Source organism: Pyrus communis, chromosome 8 (genome assembly GCF_963583255.1).
Source record: "Pyrus communis chromosome 8, drPyrComm1.1, whole genome shotgun sequence".
Classification (NCBI taxonomy): Eukaryota; Viridiplantae; Streptophyta; class Magnoliopsida; order Rosales; family Rosaceae; genus Pyrus; species Pyrus communis.
The window spans coordinates 7,191,474-7,206,388 of NC_084810.1; the positions used below are offsets into that span (position 1 = coordinate 7,191,474).

General features: G+C 37.8%; 1 pseudogene; it reads left to right on the top strand.

Annotated features, from left to right (window-relative positions):
• The first annotated feature begins 13,546 nt into the window (after positions 1–13,546).
• LOC137741919 (stellacyanin-like) lies at positions 13,547–14,487 on the top strand (annotated as a pseudogene).
• Positions 14,488–14,915: the final 428 nt, after the last annotated feature.

Consider the following 14,915-nt stretch of genomic DNA (forward strand, 5'->3'; position numbering starts at 1 on the left):
GGTTTATTGGCCAAAAACCTGGACTTGTTGGTGATTCCTGGCATGGGGCTAACTTGAGAATGCCGGTGGAAATGGGTATTGGGGGAGTTGCCCAGCTCAAGCAATTATATATATACATACATACATATATACATACATACATACATGCATACATACATACATGCATACATACATACATACATATATATATATATATATATATACAAGAATGTCTGATACATTGAATCTCTATTTTAGGTACATTGACTTAAGCTAGCATATATTAAGTCCCTATGGTACATTGACTCATGCTAACACTTACCCGTAATTTGGTGCGTAGATCCCTCATAAGCCCAACTTGTCAAGTGAGTCAAGAAACACTTTTGCGGACATGTATTAAAACATATGCAGATGTTCTACCCCACAATATGAATGTCTACTAACTGAACATCCAACTTCTCCTTGATAAAATGTCGATTCACTTCAACATATTTAATCCACTCATATTGTACCGGATTATTGGCTATCTCTCATGCTACTTGATTATCACAACATATGGTTATAGGCTCATGGGCTTGAAACCCATCCCTGTAATACCATGTACCAATAAACCTCCAAGAATGCACGCTGCTGCAATTACATCTTTTTCTGGATGCGGTGGCTTGGCGCTGGTAACTGCAGCTTTTGCCATAGAGGGTTTGCAAGGTTTTAGAGGAAGGTTTTGAGGGTTTAGGCGATGGTGTTGGTGAAAACACTAAAAAAGGGTTCAGGGGAGGAAAAACCGAATAGGTTAAGTCGAGGACAAAGGGTTCCATGGACGATGGTTTGTCGGTCGGAAGCCCGAACTTGTTGGTGATTCCTTACGTAGGGCCTACTTGAGAAAGTTGGTGGAATATGGTATTGAGGGAGTTGCCCTGCTCAAGCAAGTGTATAAAGATAAGGTGGGTAGGGCTGGAATGAAAGCTAAACCCGCGCGAAAAATATTTTTGGTTTTTTAATTTTTTATGTTGTTTGTTTATTTATTTATTTTTTATATTGTCCATTTGCAACCATAATGCCACGTAGATGCACAATCATCGTTTAGTCAAGCAGTCACATCGGCAGTTAAGTTAACAGAACTCTTGACAGAAAAACTAACAGAAGTATGAAAGTGTCACAAAAACAAAGATCATTTTAGAATAATAATGTTCAGAGAGAGAAAGTTATAGGTGAGACAGAGAAAGGTGAGAGATAGTGAACCAAAGCAAGATCCTTCGGTGGGAGAAAGAGTTACAGACACTTATCTTGAGATTTCAAGGTTGAACAAAATTTATTCTACAAGTGAAAGATGAATCTTTTGGAGAAAAGGTGAGACTAATAGAGAGGACCAAACTCAAGGGTTACCAGATTTCTTTTGACTTGGGTTGTGCTTCCTGGCTCATAATCTAGTTGAAGGCAACGTTAGAATCATAGGGTTAGAGGTTTTTTTAGATAGTATAGAAGGCATAATTACAGTTTGGGGTGGAAAGTTTCAACAACAAAAATGGGGTCTTCTTAAGTATTTCCAAAAGTGAGGCATATGGTTTTGTAAGGAACATCATTGTTCCCAAAAGGATTAATTTTTTCGGCTGGAAGAGGTTAGTTGAATTTCTATTTAAAATTCTATGTGGGGAAAAGAAAGTGGAGAAATTTTGTTGCCGTTCTTCTCAGGTGAATAGGAATTTGTTGGAGTTGTGAAAGAAACCACAGAGAAGTAAGTCGAGAGTTGTCTCTAAGATTTCATTTAAAGATGCAACTCTAAGGGGAAAACTTTCAGCTGAATTTTATCTTAATTTGAATGAGAAAGAGAACTTGTGTGTAAAGAACAACTAGAATAAGAGAAGCAATCCTCTAGAAGATTTTAAATGGGGGTGCGTGATTGTTTGTGAGAGACAACTAGTGCATCAGCCTTGGAAAGAGATGGAGAAAACACTTCTGAATTTTCATGGAAGGGAGATTCGTTTGTCTCATTTTCAATGCCATAAAGCTTTATTTGTTTACCATAATTTAGATAAAGCAATGAAGATCGCAGAATTGGGTTTTTTTTACTATGAGTGAGTATCCATATGTGTTGTTGTCTGGATGGTGGCAAGGCCTCAAAACAGATGATCAAAATGTAGTGAGTTATGGTGGCTGGATTGCTGTTGAGGGATTACCGCCTCATCTCAAGACTAACTTTTGGTTTCAAAAGATTGGTGAAGTTTGCGGTGGTCTGGTGGAACTTGATCGTAGAACTACAAAATTTGGTTTATCTGTTTGAAGCAAGGTTAAAAATTCAACATAATTTTACTGGTTTCATACCACAGTTTGTTAATGTTGTTGATGGAAATCCCACTTTTAGAGTTAAAATCAGACAACTCTCACCAACAAGAAGACCTAAACCTTTGGTTTTCAAGCGTGGAGAATCTTTGAAATTTAAGTATTTCCGAAGGCTTGAGAATGGTGATCGAAATTTGCAAAGGGTGATCGGACATATTTCTCTGGCAAGTCCAGCTAGAGAGACAGTTCAAAAGTCAACATGGAATATATGGATACCTTATTATTCTCGAAATAGGGAGCTTGATTGTTAGATTATTATAGATTCTCAAAGAAAGGAAAGGGTGCTATCGGAGAATGAGCCTTTAGTGGATGGGGAAATTTGTCGAGAAAGATTAATTGGGGATAATTGTCAAAATTTTTGCCTTTAGTGGAAGAGGATGTTTCTCTCAATGAGATTGTCAAAATTTTTGCCTTTTGCAATCCTTGTGTAGATGGTAAGCTTATTCCTGAAGAGAAGAATGAGAGGATGACTGTCCCAAATAAGAGGGGTTCTAGAGGGATTTCTAAGAAGGGAAAAATGTTGGTGTTGTAAAACTCGTCCCGAATTGTGTATTTTATCATACTTATGGAAGTATGAAATGACCATTTTGCCCCTATCACTTACCCAATCAAGTTTCCCTATTTGGATTTCCTCCAAATTCCCATCCTCTCTCTGCCTGCCACGTGGTAGTCTCTCATCTCCCTTTCTCTTCTTCTCTCTTCTTTCCCCAAGACACACACACACACACACTCTTTCGAACCCCTCTGCCATTTCACCTTCCCGACAACACACACACTCACCCGTACACCCAAATGACCACGACACCACCACCACCATCGAGTGGATATTCTCTTTTTCTTTCTCCATTTTCCTTTGTGGAGCACTGAGACACCTAGATGCCACCCCACTTTCTTCACGAGTCTGACGGCTTCAAATTAACTTCTAGGGCACGATGAGGGACCACAAAGGTATGAAACTCTCCCTCTTGTCTCTATCTTCATTTTTGGTAGTTAGATCGTACCCGAGGCCCTAACCGAGTCCTCTAGACCAGAGCATCGGGCCGGGCTTCCAAGCCCAAAACCCTTTTGAACTAAGGCCCTTAGGCCGTTTAACCATGGGCCTTCGGCCCGTTGAACCTCAAACCCAAAACCATATTTATGACCCATTGGACTCAACCCAAAACCCAAAACCCCAAAGCCTAAACTCCAAATCTATTCCAAACCCAGCCCAAGCCTTTGGGCCACAGAACCCGGCCCAATCATGGAGTCTATGCCCAATTGCCTCAGCCCAACCCAGAGAACCTTGGAACGCAGCCGCGCGTAAAGGGATGCCGCTGCCGGCGTGTGAAGCACACACGTCGCCGACGACTTTTCTTGCCAACTTTCCGGCTACCCACAGCGGCGCATGGCGATGTGTGGTCGTCGGTCGCCACCTTGTGGCGGCGTGTGGGGGTACTCAAGGTCCTCCCTCATGTTTTTGACGTCCGTTTCCTAAAATTCAATCGTTATGATAGATTTTTATTAATTGGACTCTTTATGTGCTTAGGTGCGACTATTAGCAGTGATTCCATCCTTTCTATTTCACACGGTTCATCGGCGACAAAGTATTTATAAGTAGACCCCTTCTAAAATGCATGTTTTAATAGTAAAAATGCATACATGAAAAACATGATTTAATGGAAACGTTTTATGAGTAAATTAGATTTACACTTTATGATTTATCATGCTTTACTGAGAATATTTTGGAATACCATATTTTATCAAATTTATGTTCTTTATAGTATATATGATGGATGACTATATACTATTTATGAACTTGTTTTTACACTCTTTGTAGTATATATGATGGATGACTATATACTATGAAGATGCTTTGAGATATATGTACTTATGTTGGAAAAATTATATTCAATGATTTTGTGCTTATCTAGTGGTTACTATATATGCCTTTGGGTGGGTGCTGTAGAAGCCTACGGGCAATTGATACTATATATGCCTTCGGGCGATTGATACTATATATGCCTTCGGGTGAGTGTTGTAGGAGCCTACATGCGATTGATCTGTAAAGTGTTCTAAGTGAAGGCCTTCGGGCGAATGAAGAGTTCTATATGCCTTTGGGCGATACTGATACCACAGTTTAGCACACTATCTACGATATATGTTTTACGAAGGTTTTATGGCATGCTAGGGTTTTCGAAAAACCTATCACATATTATGCTATTAGTTTTCATAAACTTTGGGGGTTAATACGTTATTGAATGACTGTGTTTGTACTACTTATATATCAACTTGGTCCACTCATGTTTGTTTTGCGCCCCTTCAGGACATAGGAACGATGCTTACAATCCGAGCTACAAGACATTCCCCTACCAGTGACATCGTGCCATCCTTTCTACTTTGACATCATTGTAATCACACCTTCCGCTTGTATTATGAATTAGATGTATGCACTGAACATGTCATACATCATCACTATCATGATCATTGTTGGCAGTTGAATACTATTATATTATTTTATAAGGTTTATGTGGGAACATTACATTGCGTAGTTCGCGCGAAATTTACATGCATGTTTCACATGTTCTCAGCATATGCATTCATTAAATGGCTTGTGTCACCATCGAGTGTCGGTTAGCACGTGACCATCCCGATGTTCCCCAGACATCGGGTTCGGGGTGTGTCAGGTGTTAGGAGTAGATGCCAAGAAGGGACCAAAGTCTTTAAGTGCGACCCTTAAGCCTTCCGTGTTAGGTTCCAAACCAAATATTGGTGATTCTGAGCAAAATCCGGAGCATGTGGGGAAGTTTTTGGTGAAACTAAAAGTGTCACTAATTCCTTGGAAAAGGAACTTGTCACAAAAAAAAAATAATAATAAAAAAAATAAATAAATAAATTATAGGCAAAATTGTTAACAAGAAAAAGGAATCTGGAAGTGGTTCTACCTTAATCATGTACCAGAAGAAAAAGGTTAGAAGTGATTTGGGGGTTAACCTTCCAAAATGAAGATATTTTCTTGGAATGTCAGATGGCTATGGAGGAGAAATAAAAGAAGAGTTGTTAAAGAGCAGATATAAATAGTGGGGCTGACATTGTCGTTCTACAAGGAAAAAAAAAAAAAACTGAAATTTGCAGAAGACTTGTTGGAAGCATCTGAAGGTTTCGTTACATAGAATGGGTGTCATTGCCTTCTTTTAGGAAGGTCTGGGGGAATTCTTTTTTGTGGAATACTAAGTGTATCTTAGTTTTGGAATTTGTGGTAGGTGAGTTTTCCGTTTCAATCAAAATAAAGTTCTAACGGCTTAGATTGGTGGCTTTCGGGGGTTTACGGCCCCAACAAAGTGAGGGAAAGAAACAATTTTTGGGAAGAGCTGGCTGGATTGTTTGGCTTATTTGGACCTAGATGCTGTCATACAAGAGACTTTAATGTGGAATGGTTTGTGTCAGAAAAATCCAACGGCGATAGATTTATAAAAAGTATGAGGGTGTTCAATAATTTTATTCTGGAAATAAACCTTAGAGATACAAATTTATTTAATGCAGAATTTACATGGTCAAATATGAGAAAAGGGGCAGATGTGGTATGTTGAAGGCTTGATAGGTTTCTATTCATAAATGAGTGGGAAGCGTGCTTTCCTAACTCTCGCAGAGAGCTACTACCCGGTTAACTTCAAATCATTGCCTAATTGAATTGGATACAAGTTTTGTAAAGTGGGGACCTACACCGTTCAGATTCGAGAATTCTTGGTTGGACCATCTGTCTTTTAGGGATGGGTTCAAGTTCATGAGGAAACTTAAAGAGTTGAAACCTAAAGTAAAGGAGTAGAGCAAGGAAGTTTTTGGCAATGTTGGTCAAGAAAAGAAGCAAGTGGAGGCTAAACTATTAGAGCTTGATGCAACGGAAATAAGGGAGGGTCTTGATCTCTTCTTGAAACTGGAAAAGGATGGTATACGGGCAAAACTTGAGAAGTTGTTGCTTAAAGAGAAAAGTCATTGGAGAATTAGAGCCAAAGTTGAATGGGCTCAAAAATGAGACAGTAACACTAATTTCTTTCACAAAATTGCAAACGGGAGAAAGAAAAAGAATTTATTGATAAATTGGAGCTGGAAGGGGGAGGAATTGTGGAAGATATTGAAGTCATCGAACAAGAATTGATTCAATTCTTTTGAAAAACTTTATTCCAGAAATTTGAAGGTGAGGTGGGGCTTAAAAGGCATTTATTGGAGTCTAATCAGGGAAGGGGAAGCAATATGGCTGTAGAGGGCTTTTGAAGAAGAGGAAATAAAAAAGGCAATGTTCGATTGTGGGGGTGATAAATCACCAAGTCCTAATGGTTTTACTGTGGAATTATTTCAGCAACATTGGGAGGTGGTAAAATCAAATATTGTGAGGGTTTTCAATGAATTTCATAGCAGCGGAATCATCATCACAATCACAAATGAAACATACATCTGTCTCATACCAAAGAAAGCAAATTCAATTGGTGTTGCCTATTATAAGCCTATAAGCTTGACAACGAGTTTATACAAGATTTTGTCAAAAGTGTTGGCCTCTAGACTAAAGGAGGTAATTAGTGGCATAATCTCATAGGTTGAAGGAGCTTTTGTGAAAGGAAGGCATATTCTTGGTACAATTCTAGTGGCCAACAAAGTGGTTGAGGAAACAAGGGTGAAAGAGAAGGAAGGTATTGTGTTCAAAATTAATTTTGAAAAAGCTTATGATCACATTGATTGGGATTTCTTAGTTAATGTGTTGGAAATAAAAGGGTTTGGTGATAGGTGGAGAAAATGGATATTGGGCTGCTTGAAATCTACCAACTTTTCCATCATAATATTTAATATTGTAGTAGACATCCTCAATAGATTACTGGGAAGAACCATCGAGGGTGGCCTGATTGAGGGGTTGGGTGTTGGTAATAAGGGTGTGGAAGTTACTCACTTGCAATTTGCCGATGACACTTTTTTTTTAATCTGGAAGTGAGTAAGGTTGGACTAATCTTTTATTAGTAATTGGTTGTTTTTGTTCTATCTATGGATCGAAGTTAAATAAGGGCAAATGCTCTTTAATGGGTATTAATGCGGAGCAAGAAAAATTAAAGAGATTGGATGGTTTATGGGGATGCAAAGTAGGCTCTTGGCTTGTCAAGTATTTGGGTCTTCCTTTAGGAGGTAATCCTAGAGCTATCTCCTTCTGGAACCCGATTGTGGAAAAAGTTGAAAAGAGATTGCAAAGTTAAAAGTGTGCCTTTCTTTCAAGAGGGGGAATATTAACTTTAATTCAATTAGTGTTAGGAAGTTTACCTATTTATTTTCTATCTTTGTTCAAGATTCCTAAAGGAGTAGTCAGGACTCTGGAAAGCTTAATGCGGAAATTCTTATAGGCTGGTGTTGGTGAAGATAAGAAAGATCAACTCATTAATTGGCAGACAGTTTCAAAACCGAAAGAAGAAAGGGGTTTATGTATTGGCAATCTATTGGTAATAAACAAAGCTTTGTTAGCTAAATGGTTATGACGTTTTCGTCGAAAGTGATTCCATCTGGCATAAAGTGATTAGCAGCAATTATGGTCTTAGTGACAATGGTTGGGATTCCAAGATAGTTCAGTTTGGAACAAGTAGAAGTCCTTGGAAGGATATTTCCAAAGGGTATAGTTCTTTTCTGGAGTGCTGACATTTTGTTCTTGGTAAAGGATATGAAATTAGATTTTGGGAAGACATTTGGCTAAGCGAAAGATCTTTACAAGTCTCATTTCCTAGGTTGTTCAACTTATCCATATTTCATAACAAGAGTATTTCTAGTGTTGCTAGTATTGCTAAACATTCTTTGAATTGGGACTTTGGGTTTCGAAGGAATTTACATGATGTGGAATTAGACGAATTGTCATATTTCTTGACAAGTTTGTATCGGGTTCACATTCACCCTTCAAGGGTTGATGTAAGAAATTGAATACTTGATTCTTCAGGAAGCTTCTATGTTAAATCTTACTGCGATTATCTTCTCAAAAGCTATGCTGATAGGCTATTTCAAGCTTATGGCTTGGTTTGGAAATCTAAAGTTCCTAATAAAGTGAAAGTCTTTACTTGGTTAATAGCTTATGGGAAAATTAACACTTGTGAGTTGTGACATGCTCCAAAAATGGCGACCGAGCTCATGTCTACAACTTGATTGGGGTGCATTTTGTGCAAGAAAAGTTCAGAGTCTGTTGACCATCTGTTTCTTCACTGTCCGGTGGCTTTAAATCTCTGATTGAAGTTGTTTAAGGAGTTTGGTATCAATTGGGTTTTACCCAGGTATTGTTATTCTCTTATGGTAGAGGAACATAAATTATCAGGAAAATGGAAGAAAATCAAGGTCTTATGGGGATATATAGTTTCATCTATTTTTTGGGTCATTTGGATGGAAAGAAACAAGAAGATTTTCTAGGACAACGAAGGCAGTATAACGGAGGATATGTGGGATAATGTTTGGTTATGGACATCTATGTGGGCTTCGATTACTACAGAATTTAGAGATTTATCTTTTTTTTTCTTCAGAAATCTGCGTAACTGGAATGTGGCTATTAGTTAGTTTTGTGTTGTTTTTAGAGTTTCTTAATGTTTGGGTGATTGTGCTTTTATCTTGTTTTGTTTGTGCCTTTGTGGACTTCTTGCCTGCTTTTGTATTTTTATTGTTTCTTTGCAATAAAAATTAAAAAGTGTCACAAAATTCAACTTTAAGTACGAAAGTTTAAATTTCTCAATATTGGGGCAGTAAAGTGAGAATAACCCAAAAAAATGATAAAAATCCCTCTCTATGTTTGGCTTAAAACTGCAATTAAAGCCACTTAGTATGATTTAGAGAACTTCTAGTGTAGGAAGGCCCCCTAGGGCAACTGCCTATTGAATCCCCTCTAGTGAATAGTAACTACCTTTAATTAACAGTAATCACCTTTTGCATCTCCATCCCTAACTGAATAGCCATGGCAATAGGCAATAAAATATTAGTATTTTTTTATTTTATAAAATAATACAAAATAATTTTATTTGTAATTTTGGATAAGATTTTTAATCGTTCTCGTTGCGCCACATGCCATTATCCGAAAAGACAATTTTTGGTGATAGATTTCGATAAGATTTTTAGTCAATGCCGTCGTGCCACGTGTCGTTACCTTTTCGGAATCGTTGATGATAGATTTCCGATAAGATTTTTAACCAATCACGTCGCACTACATGTCACAATCTGTTTACAATCTTTGAGGATAGATTTCGATAAGATTTTTAATAAATGACGGCGTGCCACATGACATTATCTACAACCTAATCCTTTCTTTTTCCTCCATATAACCCACCATCCATCTTAAGAAATCACACACCAAAATCAAAATCTCTATCCTTATTCATAATTTCTGCTTTCTTTTTACAATGTCTTCTTCAAGGATGTTGTGGGAAATCGATGAGCAAGAGAAAGATTTGTTTAAGTAAGGGGAAGAAATGTTCAATCTCTAGGGGGCGAAAATGAGATGGAAGAGGATGAAGATGATAAGCGTAAGAGGAGAGATGACGAAGCAAGAAGCCAAAAAGCCTCACATTCCCCGAGTCATCCAAGTTGTGGCTGAGATCTCCAGGCCCAACCGTTCCGCAAACATTGATAGAAGCAGGCAATGATGAGGTAAGGATCTCTTAGACGATTATTTTGTCTGTAACAGTGTATTCCCTGATACGTACTTTAAATGTCATTTTAGAATGGAACGACATTTGTTCAACAAAATCATGATTGCTGTTTGCAACCATGATTCTTACCTTGTGCAAAAGAATGATGATTTTGGTGTTATAGGTCTCTTTCCTGAGCAAAAAATTACTGCTGCCTTACAAATGCTTGCATATAGAGCATTTACAAACCAAGTGGAAGAGATAGCGAGGATGGGGAAATTAACCATTCTGGAGTCCCTGATGAGGTTTTGCTCCTTAGTCGAATCTATCTACACCATAGAGTACCTTTGGAGACCTACAACAATGGACTTGCAAAGGCTTCTGAAGAAGAGTGAGATGCGAGATTTTCTTGGCATGATTGGAAGCATCGACTGTATGCACTGGACCTGGAAAAATTGTCCAAGTGCATGACAAGGAGCTTATGGGGACAGAAAAGGAGCAAAAACTATCATTTTGGAGGCGGTGACATCATTTGATACATGGATTTGGCATGCTTTTTTTTGGTGTTGTGGGAGCTCAAAATGACCTCAATGTTCTTGCCTAATCCCCAGTGTTCAATGATGTCTTGCAAGGAAAAGCACCAAGAGTCACGTATTGGGTCAACGGACATAAGTACCATGGACCAAACTACCTAGCAGACGACATTTACCCAAGGTGGACATCGTTTGTCAAAACAGTGCCACATTCGTGAAGTGAAAAGGAAAAGCAATTCGCAAGCTGTCAAGAGGGGTGTAGAATGGATGTGGAGCGTTGTTTTGGTATCCTCCAAGCTCATTGGGCAATTATCATGGGTGCTACTAGATTGTTTGATTTGGAGTCACTTTGATCCATCATGATGACGTGTATCATTCTTCACAACATGATTATGGAAGATGAGTATGATTATGATGTTGTTGATGAATATGAGCCAGACACGATGAATAATTCCAAAACACAAATATATTGTGCTCATGACGCCACCGAATAACCCGTGCAACACGAGTCATTAGAAAGGGATAGACATTACAATGAAAGGCTCATTCAACGATATACTTCAGTTCAATCCTCATATATTCACAAAACCCGGCAAATTGACTTGATAGAACACCAATGGAATTGAAACATGCTCAAGAAACTTAAGTTCATTTAGTGTTTTTTTTTTTTTTTTTTTTAATTTTTAATTTTTTATTTGGTGTCTTTATGTAATTTTATTTGGTGTGATTTTTAAGTTCATTTGGTGGGTTTTTTCATTTTTTATTTTATTTCGTGTGTTTGTAATTTTATTTGGTATGTTTATGTAATTTTATTTGGTGTGTTTATGTCCTTTGAATAAAGATTCTCTTAGATTAAATAAAGTACCAAATTAAATAAATATACTCTTAGTTTGAATAAAGAACTAAATTCAATAAATTGGAAATTACATAAGGTACTCTATTCAATAAATAAGAAATTACAACCCAAAGTGATTGGAAAATTATGGGCTCCGATTAAAAACAAATTCCCTAGTCCCTCGTGAATGGAAAATCATCACCTAATCAATTTGTGGTGCTAGGACCATCTCCTCTTGCTCTCGCTTCTCTTGCACGCCTCCTTCACACCACGTCCGCTTTCTCTGAATTCCAAAAATATTTAGAATTCGGAGACATCGCCTCTACAGGCTCCTTCATAATGTCACGATCTTGTTGAGCCATTCTTTCGTCTTTAAGCTCTTATCTTTCTTGCCTAAGTAGCTCTCTTTCTTTGTCATTAGCTTGAAATAATCTCTCAGCAGCTGCAACTTTTGCCTCATCTCTAGCCTTATCAGCCTCAAATTTAGCCATTTCCCGCGCCAAAGTCAATTCACCTTGGCGAGCAAGTTCTTCCATATATTTTGCATAATCATTCTTCGAAGCACTTCCTTTTCTCTTTGAAGCCTTCTTACCTTGAGGCCTAATTGGATCTTGTTCAGGGGTCGCTTCCGGCACTTGTTCTGTGTCGCTCCATGAACGTGCAAGCCATGATCGGGCGTAGAGTGTAAAGGGGTGTTGTTCATGACAACTTCTAGACCGACAAGCACAACTCTGAATTTAGGACAATCTTTGACAATATTCCAACATTCCCACGGGGTGAATGATTTATTTTTGTTTTTGGCATTATACCAAGCTTGTGCTTGAAGTGTCTACACAATGCAGGAGAAGAAATAATTATAATCAAAGTAGCTAATGTAAATTTGGGTATAGTACAAACAAATAAATAATATATAGTTACATGATCCACGAAATTTTCCCCACTTCGAATATTACTACTAGCTTGTGCCAAGGCATTTCTCCAATGAGTAAACAATTGGCTGAGTATTCTCCAACGACTGGAGAGTGATTGTTCCGTTCTTTTCCTACTAATTTTCTCAAGAAAAAGGGTATGAATATTGCTCCACATTTCTCGCAATTGCATCTCATTACCCGTAATTGGATCATGAGTAACTTCAACCCAGCTAGAATACAACGTAACATCTTCAATAAGCGTCCAATTCGTACCTGCATCATTAGCCATTTTGTTGGAAACAAAAGTACATAGAAACTTTGAGAGAAAGATTGGAATGTGGTTGAAAGTACTTGAGAAAATATAAAATTGTAGTGTAAGGTAGAAGATAATAAGAATGTATTTATAGAAAAGTAAAATCAATTTTTTTTTTAATTTAAAAAAAAATTTCGGATTTTTTATTAACTTAATTAATTTTTGCTGTTGGATTAAAAAAAATTTGAAATCCAACCCTCCAAATTGTGCCACGTGGCACAATGATAACATATGTGATTTTTTTTCCTTTTTTTCTTTTAATTTTTAAAGGCGAATAGCGTGGACCGTTGATCTGAAATTCAACGGCTGATATTGTGCCACGTCATCTAGCCGTTGGGGGAGGTTTGAAGATTTTTTTGATCGTTGGAAATTCAACGGTCCAAAAAAAAAATCCGTTGAAATCCAAAGGCCGAGAAGGTGCCACGAGCCCCCATAAACGGTAACATTTCAAAAATCAAACTGTGGGCCCCATCAACTGAAAAGTTGTCGGTGACGCGCCCCTACGCACACGTGTTATGCACGTGCCTGACAATCAAAAGCAAAGAAGGGAGGCAATTGGATTTAAAAGGTCCCTGGTCCACCGGGCATTTGCTGCCACTGAACTTGCTCTTAGTGGTAATTCTTTTTACTTGCAAGTGAGAGGTCTTAAATTCGAATCTCATGGATGATAAGTTCACAACTAATTTACTTGCACTCCCTTTAATATAAATATATCGGTTGTATTAAAAAAATCTGCCATTAAAGAATTATACTACTTTGGCATAATTTGTATCGACAGTCATTGACCCCATCATATATATAAAACAAAATGCTAAGTGCCTACAAATAATCAATTCGTTTTGACGATGTCAACGTATCTATGATAATCTGCGCCAATACTAAATTAGACTAATTAAGCTTACAATTGCCGGAACTTGTACACAATGCTCGTAACATTTAGTTCTATAAATTGAGACACTTCAGGACCCCCAATATTGTATCGATCTCTTTCTTTACAAGAAGAACACAATTATTTAAGAGAGGGGAGTTGAAAAATGAGTATAAGCATGGATGTGAATGTGATGTTTCTAATCGTCATCGCAGTGGCAGCAACAGAAGCGACGTTACGTAGCGCAGAAGCTGCAGAATATGTAGTAGGAGACGAGTTAGGCTGGACTATCCCTCCGGATGGCGCTGCCACTTATGCTGCATGGGCTTCTAACCATAGCTTGTTTGTTGGTGACATTCTTGGTAATCAACTACTGTGAAATTTTTCTTACTTTACGTTCTGTCTTTTCATTGTAGTTCGAAAATTTGTATTGGAATTTCATGGATTATATGCAAAAGAAAATATTCTCGACAGTAGTGTAGAAATGTCACTATGTGTAGACATGCATGTAGCTATATTGCCTTGAGCAGTGACCTCTTATGCACTCAAATTTGGAATCTCCTTCTCATAGTTTAGATAAGAATATCGTTTCTCTCAGCATAAAAGAAAAAATTGTAGAAAAGCCACTCCCCTTTTTTCTCTTCTGCATCCTAATTTTCATCCTGTAACTTTCATTAGCATTTGTATTTATAGGATGAATTCGCATTGAATGCAAAGACAATCCAATGGCTTGATTTTGATCTATACTCTATGGTAGGTGCTGATTTCTACATGGTTGTGTTGGCTTTGCAGTGTTTAAGTTTGCAGCAGGAGAACAAGACTTGGCATTCGTAACCAAGGAAGATTTGGGCACTTGTAACACCGCAGATCCCTTGCATGTATTTGAGAATGCAACCACAATAAAATTTCTTGGAACCGACACATATTATGTAACGTCAACTTTTGCCGGGCACTGCAGTTTGGCAAAAGATGACTTTTGACATCGCTCCCTCTTCAACCACCAGTACCATTTCACTAGCCAGTCCAAGTCCAAGTCCAAGTGCGGATAAAAAGCCCCTCCAGCAGTCTCTCAACTTTGTGTCTCAGATCTCCGGGCTGGTTTTCTAGTTTGTTTCTCCTTGTGCCTCGTCATACGATCCTAGCACATGTCTATTAACTACATTGAGAAAGATTCAAAGAGCAATAAGGAATGGAGAAAAACAAGGAACTTGAGAGAGAAACAACGGAGAGAAAGAGAGAAAGAGAGAAAGAGTAAACTGCATGAATTGTATTTCAAACTTAATGAATTGGATCCTCACAATTACAGAGCTTTTACACACATATATCTAGCTTAAAACTTCCTTCTTACACTTCTAAGAGACTAACCTTTTTTAACAACCTAACAACTTTAGTATGACATGACATCCTCACTAACTAACCAATGTTGAGCTGCCATTTATTGATACTTTACAATGCCATGCCAATATCTTTTACGAGGATCCGTTTATTGACAAAAAAATAAATACCATGTACGTAGTGTGTGACTGTGAACTAGA